The 16,962-nt window shown below is 37.7% G+C and overlaps 1 non-coding gene across 1 annotated transcript; it reads right to left on the bottom strand.

Moving 5' to 3' along the window:
- Positions 1–10,770: 10,770 nt before the first annotated feature.
- LOC131423006 (small nucleolar RNA U3) lies at positions 10,771–10,984 on the bottom strand. The gene has a single exon (XR_009224180.1). It is a non-coding gene; the product is annotated as a small nucleolar RNA U3 (small nucleolar RNA).
- Between the last annotated feature and the right edge of the window lie 5,978 nt (positions 10,985–16,962).

The following is a 16,962-nucleotide window of genomic DNA, read 5'->3' on the forward strand; positions in this document are numbered from 1 at the left end:
GTCTTAGTCATACCTTAGAAGCAATCATAAACAGCTTCTTCAGCAACATTGGTATTATTTGGTTTAGTAGTAGGTTAATGAATAACAACCCAAGTTGATTCTAAAAGGAGGGTTTCCTGTTTTTCATTTAATAATTCACTGGTGTTTAGTGAACCTGCCCAGCCTAACCACGACACCATTTTGCTAGTTTCAAACTCTTCTGTATAAAACATTTTGTGATAAAGAAGAACCAGTTTCAGAAGTCCTTTGCCCCTGCTTGTAAAGATATAATGTTCTCGATCTTTTGTGTTTTGTTGCCATAGTAAAATCAGGTAAGGAGAGTTTTATTTATTTATTTATTTATTTATTTATTTATTTATTTATTTTTTGTGAGGAAGATCAGCCCTGAGCTAACATCTGTGCTAATCCTCCTCTTTTTTTTTGCTGAGGAAGACCAGCTCTGAGCTAACATCTATTGCCAATCCTCCTCCTTTTTTTCCCCCAAAGCCCCAGTAGATAGTTGTATGTCATAGTTGCACATCCTCCTAGTGGCTGTATGTGGGATGCGGCCTCAGCATGGCAGGAGAAGTGGTGTGTCGGTGCGCGCCCGGGATCCGAACCCTGGGCCACCAGTAGTGGAGTGCACGAGCTTAATCGCTAAACCACCGGGCCAGCCCCAGGAGAGTTTTTAGATAGTGGTGGTGGCTTTGAAAAAATTGTAGTTGTTGATTTTCAGTTTGATACTTATTGAAATAAGTATTACTATGATGAAAATAATCTAAAGCAAAATATTGATAGTTCCCTTCGCAGATGGAAATAAGGAAGATTTTACTTCCTCCTCTGAGTATACATACACAAAGAGAAGTTCAGGCTATAGAGTTTTTCATAATGTTATTAAAACCTTATATTCACATGTTTCAGACAGGCTGGGTGCTTAACTCAAATTCTTTTTAGAAATTTGAGCTCGACTCAGTGAGAGCCAGCCCTAATGGCTTGGTGGTTAAAGCTGGGTGGGCTCAGCTTTGGCAGCCTGTGTTGGGTTCCCAGGTGCGGAACCACACCACTCATCTGTCAGTAGCCATGCTGTGGCAGTGGCTCACACAGAAGAACTAGAAGGACTTACAACTAGAATATACAACTATGTACTGGGGCTTTGGGGAGGAAAAAAAAGAAAAAGAGGAAGATTGACAACAGATGTTAGCTCATGGTGAACCTTTCCCAGGGGTTAAAAACAATTGAGCTCAGCTCAGCGAGTTTATGACTCTTTGTAAAATTCTAAGTTTATAAATACCTGCCTTCTGACTTAATGATAGATCAGTTCAGAAGGTATGGCATCCTTCTTGTTTTAGCATGCCTGAAATAAAACTAAGAAAAAGAAGAGTGAGTAGATTTTGGTGGGCTAAATTTGTACCTTGGCTTTTGGTTCTACTGACTCCCTTGTTTTGGGCCCTCTTAGAATCCCAGTGACCTTTAGCCTCTATCTTGCTTCTTATGGCAAAAGGAACTCCCTAGAATGAGGGCTTCACCAGTCATTCCCAGCTTGTTCAAATCTGAGAATTACCTTTAAAGCCAAAAATGTTGGCTGGCCTCTACGTAATAGTACTTGTATTCCTCAAGTGTTTGAGTGCTGCGTAGTGACAAAAAAAAAAAATTCAGATTTATATTTTATCATTAAGCAGAATCTACAAACATTTTGAGAATACTAGTACACGGATGGGCAAAATATTCTTTATTCCGTCGACAGACAATGCTTGATCTGCCTATGTGTTTAATAACTGCTTTTGATAATTCCAGGGTCCTACTTTCCATAGAATTAGAATCATGTATCTACTAGATGCAAAGTGAAACTCAGGGACTTAGGTAATTTGATCATTTGAGCCAAATGCTCCCTCCCCCACTTCTAACTTGCCCTCTCCTTCCCTAAGAAATTGGGTAATACAGACTGAGGTACCTGCTTAATTCCCAAGAATTATTTAAGCAAGTAACATCTCTCCAGTTATCTGAATATTTGTCTGTTTTCTGATTCAGTAAAATTGTGGAGACCTGGACAAATATTCCAGTAAGGCAGGGATGAAACAGGAAAATCATGGTGTTATGTTAAAACCATAGTCAAGATTAAAAGGAAGATGATCTATACCTACCTCTTGCTTGGTTAACCTTTCCCTGTTTTCAGTTGGGGAAATCAAGTCACTGAAAGAGTAAGACAATAGGCCAGATTTAAGAGGGACATCTACATCAGAGCAAGGACCAGAATGTGTTATTTCCAGATCTATCTTAGGTATGTTTTTGGGGCCAAAGTTACATAGTCTGTCAGGAGAGGATCAAGACTAAATCATCCAGTGCAAACCTGTACTACTGAGTGGACAACTTTATGCTAAGATGAAGGGCTCACTTCATTCCTTCTCTGTGACTTTAGCTAAAGGATATCACCTTGTTGTTCCTTTTCTGTTGCACTCTTCCAAGTAGGGAGGATAACAATGCCATAAACACATCTCCCTGGCCCGTAGTTAAGCATGTCCAAACTCTTGGATAAATCGCACTTTTGTAAGTTAAAAGAGATATTAAAAATGTATTCAAGTAGGGTCATACTCGATGCAAATTAGGGTTCCCAGCAACATTTCAAAAAATATTGAGTGTATGAGTAACAAAGTAAAGTGTTAATCTGGTTACATATTCACAGCTAGTGGTTTTAGACTCTTATTTAACTAAAATTAACTAGTCTCCGGTGGAATTTGGCCACCCATCAGCTATTGTATGCAAACAGTGAATATTAATCATTTTCCTTTTTTTTTTTTCTAACAAAAAGAAGAATTCCTTTGCATGGAAAATGACACTTATAAGTATCAAACCCATTGCTTGGGCATATTCTATGGTAACATTAGAGACTGAAATGCTAAATTCTGTCTTCAGTTTCTACTATGTGAAACTTTTTTTTACATGTACAAGATTTCAGACGTGGCCTTTTCAAGCCCTTATTGTCCTTTCATCTAGAACAGAGTACCCCTTCCTCATAGTTGTGCATCATTATTATTTTCCAAAGAGCTGATTCTTCACGCAGCTGAAAGAGTTATCAAGAAAAGGTTATCGGGGGCCGGCCCTGTGGCTTGGCAGTTAAGTGCGTGTGCTCCGCTACTGGTGGCCCGGGTTCGGATCCCGGGCGCACACGGACTCACTGCTTGTCGGGCCATGATGAGGCGGCATCCCACATACAGCAACTAGCAGGATGTGCAACTATGACATGCAACTATCTACTGGGGCTTTGGGGAGAAAAAGGGGAAAAAAAAAGGAGGAGGATTGGCAATAGATGTTAGCTCAGGGCCGGTCTTCCTCAGCAAAAAGTGGAGGATTGGCATGGATGTTAGCTCAGGGCTGATCTTCCTCACAAAAAAAAAAAAAAGAAAAAAACGTTATCCATGTCCAAGATCCTTTGTTTGAGGGCAAAGAGAGATTTTTAAAAAATTGCAACTTAAAATATAAAAGCTTTAGAGTTTAAAGAGTAAGCTTTGGTTATCTGGAAAATTTGGTTATTTGGAAAATTCACTTATGTGGAACAATTAGAATTACTTTTAAGATATTCTGTGTTTTGAAAAGTCACATGAGTATTCACAACTTGTACCATAATTCACTACCAATTAGATGGTCAGGATGGATCAAGTTCATGGTCTTAAAAACTGTTATGGGGGCTGGCCCACTGGCGCAGCGGTTAAGTGTGCATACTCTGATTCAGCAGCCCCGGGGTCACAGGTTTGGATCCAGGGCGCGCATGGACGCACCACTTGTCAAGCCATGCTGTGGAGGCGTCCCATATAAAATAGAGAAAGATGGGCATGGATGTTAGCCCAGGGCTGATCTTCTTCAGCAAAAAAACCGGATTGGCAATGGATCTTAGCTCAGGGCTGATCTTCACCAAAAAACAAAAACAAAAACAAAAACACTGTTATATTTTATAATGTTACTCATTTATTACCAACAACAACATACTTGATCTAATAAGTAGTTTTACCATTTTGAGATAGCAAACATTGACATTTTAATCTTTCCTAAGGAAATTATGTACAGCTATGCCGTGGTAGATGCACAGGCTATTGCTCTTTGCAGAGGACTGGCCTGTGTGCCTGGTGGGGAGGCGGTCTGGCATGATGGCTGAAAGCGCAGACTCTGGGCGCTTTCCGTCTGCCTTGGCTCAGACCCTGGCTCCTCATTTATTAGCTATGTAAGTTGCTTAACTTCTCTGGCCCTCAGCTTCCTCATTTGTAAAGTAGGGATAAGAGTAGTACCTGCTTCATGGGATTGTTTGAAGGGTTTAATGAAATAATTTACGTGAACACTTGTACAATGCCTAAACACAAAGCGAATGCACGTTGGCTTTTTGGGGAGTATTAGCTGTTGTTATTAGTAATGTTTCAGCATGTAACGCCCCCTGCTGGTTCTGAAACCAATGAGCTTTTTTTTTTACTGATCAGCTTTGGCTATTTCACATTAAGTAAAAATTCAGAGGTCATTTTCATCAGTATAAACTACACTAAAATAATCCTGTGTGTTTTTTTTTCTTCTAGATAATTTTAATGATCTGCAATGCTCGTAATGACCTGTCAGTATTTTCACAACTCTAAGGCCGCCTGCTGTTCCAGTTGTCGTAGTTCTGTTTTGTATGGTGCCTGTTTATACGCAGTAGCCTTCCTGCTTTCTTGGTCCTCTGGGAAATACTACCATGAAGGTGACTGGCTTAGTGGACTTCACCTGGTGGTATCATTATGTGCTTTTAATAGCATGCTTACCTTTGCCAGCAAGCCCCGTGTGCACTGTTTGCAGACATTTTCACTAGACACAAGAGTCGGCTTCAGCTTATAAAATTAATCAAGTGGCATCACCGGTAAAATCTACCACTATCCTTTTCTGTGGCCTCATCTGTGATAACATGGAAAGTTTGCTCAATTTTCAGGCTGTTGCTGTTGTCATTGTCATTCTTGCTGCTGCTAGCCTTTGTGCTGTCACGTATCACATGGGTTGCTTTGAACCTCAAAGAAGCCCCGGGGAAAACCTTTTCTCAGAAAGTCAACAGGATCTCCCCTGGACCTCTGTTGTCTCATTGATGAGACAAGTCCTGACCCAGGAAAACTTTCGCCTTTTTCTAATAATGAATTTCATCCAAGTCTTCCATTTAACCTTCTTCAAAAACTTCATGATGATCTTTGCAGATAATCTTGTTCCTGAGGATGTTCTTCCTTCTTCCATAAGGAGCATCATGGACAGGGCAGGCTTTATTTGCCCACATGTGTGTGATTGATACCAGCCCTGATATCAGTTCCCCTACATTAAACCCAGAATATATGGGGTTAAAACCAAAAGCACTCATGCTCTTTCCCTGTTTCTCTAAGTTACATTTACATACAGATATTGGTTGTTTTACAAATCTTTAAACGCCCAGATGGCCTCAAACTGGGCTCACACTGATGTTTTGGCTAATTACCAGTTTTTGAGGTTTGTTACAGGGAAACTGATATCAAGAAGCTAAAGCTTCTCAGGCCTCAACTCCTTGGCTTCCTGGTGCCACAATCCACCATCCACCACAGAGACAGAGACAATTGAAGGACACCCACCTGTAATTCCCTTATCTGCCATCCTCCTCCCTACAAGCAGCCTCACAAGGCCAAAGGCAAGCTGGTGGGAAAATGCTGACCAATAAGGCCACAGGCTCCCCCTCCCTACAAGCAGCTGCATTCCTCACAACCTTTAAAACCCCTTGCCTCCCAACTTTGGGTGAGATGGGACAAATTTGAGAGCTCTCATCTCCCGGCTGACATCACCCGAAATAAAACCCCTTTCCTTGCCATAAACCTGGCGTTCCAGTTTTATTTGGCCCCTCTTATATGACAAATAAAGAACCTGGGTAATTATCCAATAACATGATGATTCTTCATGTATCTTCCTACAGGGATTAAAGATTTAGCTCTTACCTGGCCAAGGAATTAAAAACCTGATTGTATCAGTAATTTGAAAAAATGACTCACATTTATTAAGAAATCCGAAGATTCATAGCCTCAGACATTATATGAGATTCAGTAGAAACATAATGGATACAAGAGATGAAAGGAAAAAAGGAAGGAGAAACCAATGAGAGCCGAACAATGTGATATTTTAAACATTTTAGCTTTTGAATTTTGTTCCCCTGAGCTTTCTCATTTAAGCCTCAGCAGAGCTATGGAAGAAAATAAATGACTTCCTGGGAGCATGTAGTTTTGCTTTATCTGGGCATTTAAGATTCCTGTGACTGTTACGAGCAAGAAGAATTAACTTGATCAAGAATTGGTGAAGCCAGGTATCAAAACACTTGGCTAAAAGACTGAATCCTGGAATTCCAGAGCATTATTAAAATTCCATGGTCATGACCATTATTGTAGAGAGCATGTCCTCCTTCGAAAAATATATCGACCTGCTGTTTATTGCACCATTTGGAGAGTTAATGAATCAAATTGTTCCCCTAAACTTAAATATATTCTCCAAAAATATGACTTAACCTGCCTATGATATGGCTTTTCCCTATTTTCATAATTAAACAATAAGTAAAATCTGTTATGTATACTCTTCAGAACATAAGTCATTCTAGATAGATGAATTTTTACTGTTTACCATCTTTCAAAAATATTTAAACCATGTGGGACAGAAATAGTTCTAAAATGTTTTGTGTTGCCACACTTTCTTAAGCAAAGATACAGGATAGAATTTACCTTTCCATTAGGTCAAGGCCTTTGTTATAGTTTTGTTACTGTATACCATAATAATGATAACTCACATTTATTGAGTATTTACCATGTGCCATGGACTATGTCAAGGGCGTTGTACACATTATCTCATGTAATCCTCACAACCACCTATGAGGGAAAGACTGTCATCCTTACAGATGAGAAAAGGGAGGCGCAGAGGCATCTTCCCTTAGAGCTGTGTACTTTAAGATTCTGTCTCTAAAATGTACTCTGTTTATGTGGTTTATTTAGTAGAGGATACCAAATAGAATATCATTTTTGGCTTATCAGTATAGTTCCAAGTACTGTGTGTGCATTAATAAAATAATGCTCTCCTTTCAGGGCAATTTGAGGTTTGTCAAGCTTTTTGCTGCTATGTTCAATGACCCAGAATGGGAAGTTGGGTTCCCGTCTCTGCCTGTTATTATCAGACTCTAGGCTATGTATATCTTCTTACTTTTAATCTATAATATCTCCTCTTCTCCAGGTAAAAAAAAAAATTTGTTAAACTCATATGTAAAAAATTAAAATAAAAAAAGTTTTTTTTTTTTAACAGCTTGAGATATACAGTCATGAGTAGCTTAATGATGGGGATATGTTCTGAGAAATGCATCGTTAGGCAATTTTATCTTCGTAGGAACATCATAGAGTGTACTTCCAGAAACCTACATGGTACAGCCTACTATACACCTGGGCTATATGGTACTAATCTTATGGGACCACTGTTGTGTATGTGGTCCATTGTTGACTGAAATGTCATTATGTGGTGCCTGATTGTAACTGACATATCATACAATTCACCCATTTAAAGTGTATAATTCAGTGGTTTTTAGTATATTTATGGATATGTGCAACCATCATCACAGTCAATTTTAGGACATGTTCATCACCTCAAAAAAATCCCATACCCTTTGGCTATCACCCCAGTATTTACCTATCCTCCTTCCCCCAGCCCTAAGCAACCATTGCTACTTTCTCTTTTTATAAAATTCCCTATTCTGGACTTTCGTATGAATGGAATCATATAATGTGTCTTTTGTGACTGGCTTCTTTCACTTAATATAACGTTTTTAAGGTTCATCCATGTTGTAGCATGTATCAGTACTTTGTTCATTTTTACAACCAAATAATATTCCATTGTATGGATATACCACATTTTGTTTATCCATTCATCAGTTGGGGAACATTTGGGTTGTTTCCACTTTTTGGCTATTAACGAGTAGTGCTGCTGTGAACATTAACATACAAGTTTTTGCACGGACATATATTTTCATTTCTTTTTGGCAAATACCTAGGATGGAGTAGCTGTGTTGTATAGTAACTCTATATTTCACATTTTGAGATACTGATAGACTATTTACCAAAGTGGCTGCACCATTGTAACCACAAGTAGTGTACCAGGGTTCCAGTTTCTCCAAATCTTTACCAACACTTGCTATTATCTGTCTTTTTGCTTATAGCCATCCTAGTGTGTGTGAAGAGCATCTCATTATGGTTTTGATTTGCATTTTCCTGACGGCTAGTGATGTTGAGCATCTTTTCATATGCTATTAGCCGTTTGTGTATATTCTTTGGAAAGATATCTATTCAGCTCTTTTGCCTAGTTTTTAATTGGGTTGTCTTTTTATTGTTGAGTTGTAATAATTCTTCATATATTTTTGATACAGTCTGTTTTCAGCTACATTATTTGCAAATTTTTTCTCCTATTCTGTGGGCTATCTTTTCACTTTTTTGATGAAATTGGGAAGAGTGAGCCCTACTACTTTGTTCTTCTTTTTCAAAATTGTTTTGGCAATTCTGGGTCCCTTGCATTCCCATGGGAATTTTAGAATCAGCTTGTCAGTGTCTACAAAGAAGACAGCTGGGACACTGATAGGGACTGAATCGAATCTGTAGAATGAGATCTGTAGAACATCTTCGCTATGTTAAATCTTCTGATATATGAACATGGAATGTTTTCCATCTATTTAGATCTTTAAAAATTTCTTTCAATAATGTTTTGTAGTTTTTGGAGGATACATTTTGCCCTTCTTTTGTTAAATTTATTCCGAAGTATTTAGATGGTAGATTTTTAGTGAAGACCTGGGGAGCAATTATGAGGTAAGTACATGAGCTTTACTAAGTGCATAGATTTAGCGATCTTATTGTGGCGGGTCCCCTAGATGTTTTTTTGCTTCCTCTTAGTTTGTAGCCATGTTCTGGGTAGAAGTCCCCAGATGGTTGAATTCTGATGGAGTGAAGAAGGCCTATTACGCTTCTGAACAAATGATAACAACTTCTTTATTTCTTTATTTTTTATTACAAAAATAATACATATTTGCTGTAAAAATTCATACACTAACAAATCGCTTAAATAAAAACTACTACTCCTTTCTTATTGTCCCTGGATTTCACTTACTGAGGTTTTCAAAGCAAAACTATACATATAATTTAAAAAATAAAATGAGATCATCCATGAATTTTCTGTCTCCTGCTTTTTAAACTTAACAGGTTATGGATATTTCCCTGTCATATATAAGTCTACTTTTTTTTTTTGGTGAGGAAGATTGGCCCTGAGCTAACATCCATTGTCAATCCTCCTCTTTTTGCTGAGGAAGACTGGCCCTGGGCTAACATCTGTGCCCATCTTCCTCTACTTTATGTGGGACGCCGCCACAGCATGGCTTGACAAGCGGTGCATCAGTCTGCGTGTAGGATCTGAACCTGCGAACCCCAGGCCGCTGAAGCGGAGCGTGCAAACTTAACTGATACACCACTGTGCCAGACCCTAAATCTACTTTTTTAAAATAGCTGTGTTAGGTTGAATTATATCAGTGTTCCGTAATTAAACTTTATTGATGGCTCTTAGGCTATTTCTGGTAGTTTTCTACTACAAACTATCCTTAACAGGTTTTAATACGGGCTCCTGTTCTTGTGTTTCATGTTTTATTAAATACTTGGAAAAAACATAAGAGTAGAAAGAAAGGTAGTTTTTTGGTTACAGTTTTATTGAGGTATGATTGACCCTCAATAAACTGCACATATAATTTTATTTATTTAATTTTTCCCCCAAAGCCCTAGTAGATAGTTGTACATCATAGTTGCACATCCTTCTAGTTGCTGTATGTGGGGCGCGGCCTCAGCATGGCCAGAGAAACGGTGCATCAGTGCGTGCCCGGGATCTGAACCCGGGCCGCCAGCAGCGGTGCGCGCACTCAACTGCCAAGCCACGGGGCCGGCCCATAAACTGCACATATTTAAACTATACAACTTGGTACATTTTGACATATGTGTGCACCATGGAACCACCACCACAATCAAGATAGTTAACATTTTCATCACACCCCAGAATTTCCTTGTGCCCCTTTGTAGTCCTTCCCTCTAGCCCTTCCCCACCTTCCGTCATTCCTAGGTAACCACCCTGCTTACTGTCACTATGGATTAGTTTGCATTTTTTAGATTTTTACATAAATGGAATAATACAATGTGTACTATGTTTTGGTCTGGATTCTTCAGTCATGTTGTGAGTATCAATATTTCATTCCTTTTTATTGCCAAATAGTATTCCATTGTATGGTTATGCCATAATTTATTTATCTGCTCAATTTTTAATGGGCATTTGGGTTCTTTCCAGTTTTGGGCTATTACAAATAAAGCTGCTATGGACATTTGTGTCTGTGTATGGACATATGCTTTTCTTTCTCTTGGGTAAATACCTGTGAGTGGAATGGCTGGATTGCATGGTAGGTGTGTGTTTAACTTTTAAAGACACTGCCAAACTGTTTTCCAAAGTGGTTGAACCGTTTTACATCCCTCCCGGTAGTGTATACGTGTTCCAGTTGCTCTGCCTTCTCACCAATGCTGATGACCAGTCTTTAGTTGTAGCCATGCTAGTACACGTGTAGTAGTATCTTATTGTGGTTTTGATTTGCATTTTCCTAATGACTGCTAATGATGTTGAGCATATTTTCACGTGCTTATTTGCCATCAATATATCTTTTTGGTAAATTATTTGTTCAAATCTTTTGACTGTTTTTTTTATTTTTTGTCTGTTTATTTATTTATTTTTTCCACTCAGACAGCATCCTCCTCCTCTTGCTCTCCCAGAGGAAGAGAAGAACGATCATCAGTGGCAAATGGCGATTGCAGAAGCAACACCAAGAGCCGGCTTCACGCTCAGGAGAGAACACTGTGCCTCCTCCTCATGGTTTCAGGAGCTCTATACGTTCAGAGGGACCTCTCTAGTAACAAACTGTAGAAATGATCCCTGAGAGTATAATCTTGACTGATTTTTTAAAAATTTTTATTTATTTATTTTTCCCCCAAAGCCCCGGTAGATAGTTGTGTGTCATAGCTGCACATCCTTCTAGTTGCTGTATGTGGGACGTGGAGAAACAGTGCGTCGGTGCGCACCCGGGATCCGAACTGGGCCGCTGGCAACGGAGCCCACGCACTTAACTGCTAAGCCACGGGGCTGGCCCTTGACTGTTTTTTAATTGAGTTGTTTGTCTTCATATTATTGAATTGTAAGAGTTCTTTATAGATTCAAGATACAAGTCCTTTGTTGGATATATGTTCAGCAAATATTTTCTCCCAGTCTCTCTTGGCTATTAAATTTCAAGAGAAGCATGGCCAAAAGATTTCAACAATCCTTTTTCTCAAACCCTCACGCTAACATATGAATTTCTGTTGGTCTCATTAAAAAATCATTATAAAGTGGAAATCTGAAGTTGTTTTACATTTATTTTTAATTTCTAGAGAAGTGACACGTATAAATTGTTGGGGTAGAAATATAATAGCTCATTGGAATCTGTTCTTTATTTGGCTAAGTCACTTTAACACTTTAACTGTTGGGTGTAGGAATGAAAGATAAGCATGGCATTTTCACTTTTCCAGGCTGTCTTCTCTGTGGCTTTCTTTTTGAGGAGTTGAATAAATGAAAGGAGAAAAGAATGAACAAGTGCCCTTTCTCTTTAATAACTGTTTAGATAGGTCTGTGATTCTTCCACATCCCCCACCCCTCAGAGAAGCAGAATAGTAGATAGATTAAGAGTATGGAGTCTGCTGGGGAGGAGTCTGGCTCCCCTCTTACTAGCTGTGTGACCCTGGGTAAGTTCCTCAACCTCTCTGTGTCTCAGTTTCCTCATCTGAAAAATGAGAATAAAAATAGTACCTAAGTAATGAAATTATTATGAGGATTAAATGAATTAAAATATACAAAGTACTTGAAATGACTCCTGGCACAAAATAAACTCTAGAAATGTTAGCTTTTATTATTAGGTCTCAATGCAGCAAATATTTATTAGACTTTCACTGCAAGTGTGGCACTGCCTTTGTCTGTTTTGATTTAGGCTGCTCTGGCATAGACTCACCAACACTTGTGCTGGGACACACTAGTCACAAACACCGACTCAATGAACATATGAATGGAGAGCCAAAATCCTCAGTTTGTAGAAGGCTTTATCTTAGTAAAAGAAAAAGCATTCTCTTTCTTTCATGATTTTTGTAATACTACTCAATATCGGCTCATATCTTTTTACATATTGGACACAATAATAATAACTAACAATTAATGAGTACCTTATATGTTGGGTATGTGCTAGATGAGAGAGAGAGACAGAGATGAAACAGAGACAGAGAGAGAGGGAGAGTGTTGGAGGAAAAGCCTCTTAGGTAGAGTAACTTGTTTGTGAACACAGCTGATAAAATTGGCAAAGCTGAAATTCAAACCTGGAGACAACTGATTTCAAAACCTTGTGCTTTGCACTCTACCGTGTAGTTTTTACATTATTAATTTCTTGTATTTTGCACATTCATGTATTAGAGATTGAGAACAAGAAGCTTGATTTCAATATGTGGACATGTGTAATTTTATAATATTATTATTATGTGTAGGAATATAATGGGACTTGCTGGCGTGGTTTACATACTTTCCCTTACAGAGCTCTAAGAAATGCCTTGGATCACATCAATCACTGAGCTATCATTTTTAGTATCCAGAAAATGAGCTCTTGTTCCTTGAAAGTAGAGAAATAAGCCAAAAAATCAGTCAGGGGAAAAACACCCTTATGTTTATTGAAGAACATTTGTATTCTAGTTATATCTTTCAAAATTCTCTCCTAATTGTAATGTACATACATTTGGTTAATGAAAACTTTGTAGGGCTAAGCAATGTACTTTTTAATTGAAAACAAAGAGTATCTCCTATTCTTTGTTAATATACCTATGTATATTTAGCACAAACTTTTCAGTCTGGAACAATGAACTTTTTCATTGGTAGCAAGAAATGCAGAAAAATAAGTCTGAGCTCTCAACATGAATCTGTTAGAATTATGAAAATATGTAAGGTAAGACAGGAAGCACAACCAGAAGAAAGGTAGATAGAATCATAAACTATTGTTTATCTCTTGTGCCTGATTTTAGGATAAAGTACATTTCAGACATATTACAGTAAGAAGAATAGTGAAATGTTTATTCAATAAATATTTCTTACACCTACTATGTACTAGGTGAATTCTGGGCTTTAACCTCAAATTTTAAAACCTAGATTTGTTTTAGATTTGAGTTGGACCTTTCATACTATCATAGAGCAATGCTAATTATTTCTAAATCATGGGTTCTTTCACATGGTTGGTTTTAGTAAAATCTCTTCATGTTAGTGTGAAAATAAAAATGTTAGAAACCATTTCCTAGTTTGTTCATTTTATAGGAAATAATACCTGTTTCTTTGTTATTTATAGAATATTACTATCCTTAGTCAACTTTTATGGATATATATGGATAATAGCGTTTCTAACCATGATAGACAGTTCTGTGTGTTTCAACTGATATCATAATTCAGAATCAAATTTATTTTTTGCTGAGAATGTTTATTCTGTCGTCAGCAAAGGTAAGCATAATTCATGGGGTTCCATCTTAACACAGTGTCAATCTATTTCAATTTCAGTGCCTTATACTCAAGCCAGTCCTGGCTGAGGAAGTTTGGTTACTATAAAATTACCTTAATTTCTTTCTACCTAGAAGGAACAGCCTCTATTGTCATCTTCCTTCTTGGACAGCAATACTCTTACTTTTTGGTTCTTTGTCTCACTATTGTCATTTAAGTAAATGCCTGTGCCAATCCCAAACTTATACTAGGTCTTGCCATTTGCTCTTTCAAGCCATGAAACATCTTCGATCTGAGCTGTTTTTTTAAAAAAAATTTTTGTTTATTGCAGTAACATTGGTTTATAACATTGTATAAATTTCAGGTGTACATCATTATACTTCTATTTCTGCATAGATTGCATCATGTTCACCACCCAAATACTAATTACAACCCATCACCACACACATGTGCCGAATTATCCCTTTCGCCCTCCTCCCTCCCCCCTTCCCCTCTGGTAACCACCAATCCAATCTCTGTCTCTATGTGTTTGTTTATTGTTGTTATTATCTACTACTTAATGAAGGAAATCATACGGTATTTGACCTTCTCCCTCTGACTTATTTCACTTTGCATAATACCCTCAATGTCCCTCCATGTTGTCACAAATGGTTGGACTTCATCGTTTCTTATGGCTGAGTAGTATTCCATTGTGTATATATACCACATCTTCTTTATCCATTCGTCCCTTGATGGGCACTTACGTTGCTTCCAAGTCTGGGCTATTGTGAATAACGCTGCAATGAACACAGGGGTGCATGTATCTTTACGCATTGGTGTTTTCAAGTTCTTTGGATAAATACCCAGCAGTGGAATAGCTGGATCGTATGGTAGTTCTATCCTTGATTTTTTGAGGAATCTGCATACTGTTTTCCATAGTGGCTGCACCAGTTTGCACTCCCACCAGCAGTGTATGAGAGTTCCCTTCTCTCCACATCCTCTCCAACACATGTTGTTTACTGTCTTGTTAATTATAGCCTGACGGGCGTGAGGTGATATCTCATTGTAGTTTTGATTTGCATTTCCCTGATAGTTAATGAGTTTGAACATCTTTTCATGTGTCTGTTGGCCATCTGTATATCTTCTTTGGAGAAATGTCTGTTGAGGTCTTTTGCCCATTTTTTAATTGGGTTGTTAATTTTTTTGTTGTTGAAATGCATGAGTTCTTTATATATTTTGGAGATTAAGCCATTATCAGATGTATGGTTGGCAAATATCTTCTCCCAATTGTTAGGTTGTCTTTTCGTTTTGTTGATGGTTTCCTTTGCTGTGTAGAAGCTTTTTAGTTTGATGTAGTCCCATGTGTTTATTTTTTCTGTTGTTTCTCTTGCCCAGTCAGACGTGGTGCTTGAAAATACGTTGCTAAGACCCATGTTGAAGAGCGTACTGCCTATGTTTTCTTCTAGAAGTTTCATAGTTTCAGGTCTTACATTCAAGTCTTTAATCCATTTGGAGTTAATTTTTGTGTATGGTGTAAGGTAAGGGTCTACTTTCATTTTTTTGCATATGGCTATCCAGTTTTCCCAACACGATTTGTTGAAGAGACTTTCTTTTCTCCATTGTATGTTCTTGGCTCCTTTGTCAAAGATTAGCTGTCCTTAGATGTGTGGGTTTATTTCTGGGCTTTTGATTCTATTCCATTGATCTGTGTGTCTGTTTTTGTGCCAGTACCATGCTGTTTTGGTTACTATAGCTTTGTAGTATATTTTGAAATCAGGGAGTGTGATACCGCCAGCTTTGTTCTTTTTTCTCAGGATTCCTTTAGCTATTCGGGGTCTTTTGTTGTTCCATATAAATTTTAGGATTCTTTGTTCTATTTCTGTGAAAAATGTTGTTGGAACTTTGATAGGGATTGCATTGAATCTATAGATTGCTTTAGGAAGTATGGACATCTTAACTATGTTAATTCTTCCAATCCAAGAGCACGGAATATCTTTCCATTTCTTTGTGTCTTCTTCAATTTCTTTCAGCAATGTTTTATAGTTTTCGGTGTACAGATCTTTCACCTCTTTGGTTAAGTTTATTCCTAGGTATTTTATTCTTTTTGTTGCAATTGTAAATGGGATTGTATTCTTAATTTCTCTTTCTGCTACTTCGTTGTTAGTGTATAGAAATGCAACTGATTTTTGTATGTTGATTTTGTATCCTGCAACTTTACTGTATTCGTTTATTACTTCTAAAAGTTTTCTGGTGGATTCTTTAGGGTTTTCTATATATAAAATCAGGTCATCTGTAAATAGTGACAGTTTCACTTCTTCCTTTCCAGTTTGGATCCCTTTTATTTCTTTTTCTTGCCTGATTGCTCTGGCTAGGACTTCCAGTACTATGTTAAATAGGAGTGGTGACAGTGGGCATCCTTGTCTGGTTCCTATTCTTAGAGGGATAGCTTTCAGTTTTTCACCATTGAGGATGATATTAGCTGTGGGTTTCTCACATATGGCCTTTATTATGTTGAGGTACTTTCCTTCTATCCCCATTTTATTCAGAGGTTTTATCATAAATGGATGCTGTATGTTGTCAAATGCTTTCTCTGCATCTATTGAGATAATCATGTGATTTTTATTCTTCATTTTATTTATGTGGTATATTACGTTGATTGATTTGCGAATGTTGAACCATCCCTGCGTACCTGGAATAAATCCCACTTGATCATGGTGTATAATCTTTTTAACATATTGTTGTATGCGATTTGCTAGTATTTTGTTGAGGATTTTTGCATCGATGTTCATCAGTGATATTGGCCTGTAATTTTCTTTTTTTTGTGTTGTCCTTGTTTGGTTTTGGTATCAGGGTAATGTCGGCTTTGAGAATGAGTTAGGGAGCTTCCCTCCCTCCTCAATTTTTTGGAAGAGTTTGAGAAGGATAGGTATTAAGTCTTCTTTGAATGTTTGGTAGAATTCACCAGGGAAGCCATCTGGTCCTGGACTTTTATTTTTGGGGAGGTTTTTGATTGCTGTTTTGATCTCCTTACTGGTGATTGTTCTATTCAAATTCTCTACTTCTTCTTGATCCAGTTTTGGAAGGTTGTATGTTCTAAGAATTTATCCATTTCTTCCAGATTGTCGAATTGGTTGGCATATAGCTTTTCATAGTATTCTCTTATAATCTTTTGTATCTTTGAGGTGTCTGTTGTAATTTCTCCTCTTTCATTTCTGGTTTTACTTATTTGTGTCTTCTCTCTTTTTTTCTTGGTGAGTCTAGCTAAAGGTTTGTCAATTTTGTTTATCTTTTCAAAGAACCAGCTCTTGGTTTTATTAATTTTTTCTATTTTTTTTTCAGTCTCTATTTCATTTATTTCTGCTCTGATTTTTATTATTTCCCTTCTTCTACTGATTT

This window comes from Diceros bicornis, chromosome 26 (genome assembly GCF_020826845.1).
Source record: "Diceros bicornis minor isolate mBicDic1 chromosome 26, mDicBic1.mat.cur, whole genome shotgun sequence".
Classification (NCBI taxonomy): Eukaryota; Metazoa; Chordata; class Mammalia; order Perissodactyla; family Rhinocerotidae; genus Diceros; species Diceros bicornis.